Below are 3,130 nucleotides of genomic sequence, written 5' to 3'. Positions count from 1 at the left end.
TATAGTAAGTCATGCTGAGTTTCTAATGAAGCATGATGATTCACAGTACCGTCATCATGTGCCATTTACACGACTCTTACATTCTATCTAATCTCTAAACATATCAAGAGAATATTTTTCTGGATGACTCGGTCTTCTCCAGGGTATTCTGGTAATTTAACAGATCAAAATCGTTCTATTACCATTTTCTTCTTAGAGCATTAGCTATGTTCATTCTGAATTTCATATCTACTAATTCCAGACCATTACTCGCTTGACTCGAAGTCGGGAAGAGAAAATGAAAGCATGAAGCTCCGAAAAATAATGAAGAATATAAACTCTGATAATAATCCCGAAATTACAAACCGTGTATATCGATGCAGATAGCAATATAGAGGCACGGGAGAATTAGAAACACTATAAACACAAGAGTATAGTAGAAGTAAATAGATTCTTCTGGTGGTAGATGAAAAAGAAGAATGACAGATATAAAAGTTAGGAGTATATCAAGAATCAGGACTGGATGGAGCATATTGATGAATGTTTTAAAGTAAGAATCAAGGGAGAAAGAATAGAAGGTGTGAGTCGTGGAAAATAAGGAAACGAAGGGGTGAATTTATAGTGAAATATCCGACAGAGCAATCGAAACAGATTATTGCATATAATCAAAGAAGATCCTGATTTCCTTAATCACCAAAGAACCAAATCTTGTTACGTAAGATTCTCTTTAAATCCCTTAAATCCCGGAAATCAATCATAACTACGTCATCGGTTAAGACGAATATATTTTACTCATCTCACTCTTTTACGATAGTCTCATTTATATTCTTCGCATAATCGAATCGTTTTATCTACATTACTCAATGATGATAAAACTCCATTATCACCTTATATTTGTCATGAAAACCTTCTTATTGTTATCCATAACAACCTCCATCAAATTTCGGGGACGAAATTTCTTTAACGGGTAGGTACTGTAATGACCCGGAATTTTTTGACCAAATTATACTTATGAGATTAATATTTACATAAATTAAACCATACCAACATGATAAGCAATCCAAATTGTTGAGACTTGTGTTTTTGAAAAGAGTTTTACACAATGTTTGACCGTCCAATATGACCGATGATATCACGAACTATATAACATACGATAATTATACGTTTGTGTATATATATGTATTTATATATATTTAATATGATCTAAGAATGGTTTAACATCTCATTGTGTACTAATTACAATGAGTTATAAGTATATTTTGAAACTAGTAACTTAAGTTTTCAAAACGATAACTATACGTAACATTCTTTGATATATATACTTATAATATATAATGCTTATACACGTATTATATATATAATGTATTTAATAACTTTTTAAGGACTTAAATACATAAAACAATATAAGTATATTCACAAAAGATAGCTATATTTGAATTCTCGTTCCGTTTCCTCAAGATTTCTATACGTATATCTAGGGTATATGTACCCATATCATACCAAGCTTTTATACATATTTACTATTGGTATATACACATCAAATCAACATCCTAATCAAAATTATTACTGCCCTAGATATGAGGTAACTAAGATTTGTCAAGTAGTATGAATTATTAGTAAGAAAACAAAATTAGGAATCCTTTTCTTTCTTTATAAACTAAAAACGTTTTTATAAATGAACACCATTTCTTCACTTCATTTTCTCATACCTACACCCTCATTTCTCTCTCAAAATACTCCTAACTTCATTCTTGATCATCTCCAAGCATTTTCCCCATCATTTAGCTTCAATTACAAGCCTTAAACACCATAAGAAAACTCTTTCAAGAACATATCAAAATAACCACCCATTTGAAGAAGTTTACTTCCAACCTTTTGATCTAACTCCACCACTCTTTGATTCCAAGATTATTTCTTATCTTTTGCAGTAACTTTGTCTAAGTAACTTAAGGTAGTAACTTTGTTCATAATCTTATTCAATTCATATTCATATAGCTATCTTATTTTGTGGTATAAAATTTTAACAACAAGAACATAGTTTGAATGATTTCAAAATTGTTCGCAAACTAAATAGATCCTTCTAACTTGACTTTTAAAACAATTCAAGACCTGTAATATATCATAATGATATGCTAACCTAACAAGATATAACTTGGTTTTACAAAGAACATCTTAAAAACTGAATCTACATCGTCGGAGTGCAACCGGGGGCTGTTTTGGGTTGGATAATTAAAAACCATCTTGAACTTTGAATTGGAAGTTCATGTTCTGGAAAAATGATATTTCTTATGAATATGTTAACACATAAAAATTTCATGGTTTAACTCAAAGTGTAAGTATTTTTAGAAAAATGATCATTAAATGTTGTTTTTATGATGGAAAATGATCACTTTCATAAGTTTCACCAAAGTTTGACCTATAACCTATGATTTCGAATACAAACTAAGGTATTTTCAGTTCATATTCTTAAAATTTGACTCGATCCAAGGAAGTGGCAAGTTGAACCAACAAAAACGGAGTTGTAATGAAGAAACTACGACTAAAACAAGATTGGGTATCCGAAGCTAGTTTAGCTACGAAAATATTTGGAGAAAAAGTAAATTAATCATATCTTTTCTAATTAATATGATATTTTATATATAATTACTTATGATTTGATTTTATATATTTCAGGACCACCCGTAAACAACACGAGAAGATTAATCATAAGACCTCATGATTGTACGCAACACGTCATTTGACAACACGGTACTTTATGTATGCAACACGTCATTTGACAACATGGTACCATGGGTCGAGATTAATTCTAATCAATACGAATATGATGGGGTCTTTATTTATTTTATTTATGCAACTAATTGTGGACCACTAATATCGGACTGCTAACTACGGACTAAGAAAATATTAACAGTATTAAAAGTATATATATATGTAACGATTACTTAAAAAAGAAAATATGTTGATATATTATATATATGGTTAGGTTCGTGATATCTATCGGAGACCAAGTCGAATTAAATACCTTCAAGGCAAAAGTGAGTTTCATTTGCTCCCTTTTATATATATTTTTGGGACTGAGAATACATGCACTGTTTTTATAAATGTTTTACGAAATAGGCACAAGTACTAAAACTAATTCTACGTGGGTTTA

This window comes from Rutidosis leptorrhynchoides, chromosome 7 (assembly GCF_046630445.1).
Source record: "Rutidosis leptorrhynchoides isolate AG116_Rl617_1_P2 chromosome 7, CSIRO_AGI_Rlap_v1, whole genome shotgun sequence".
NCBI lineage: Eukaryota > Viridiplantae > Streptophyta > Magnoliopsida > Asterales > Asteraceae > Rutidosis > Rutidosis leptorrhynchoides.
Note: the sequence above shows the minus strand (reverse complement) of the source record.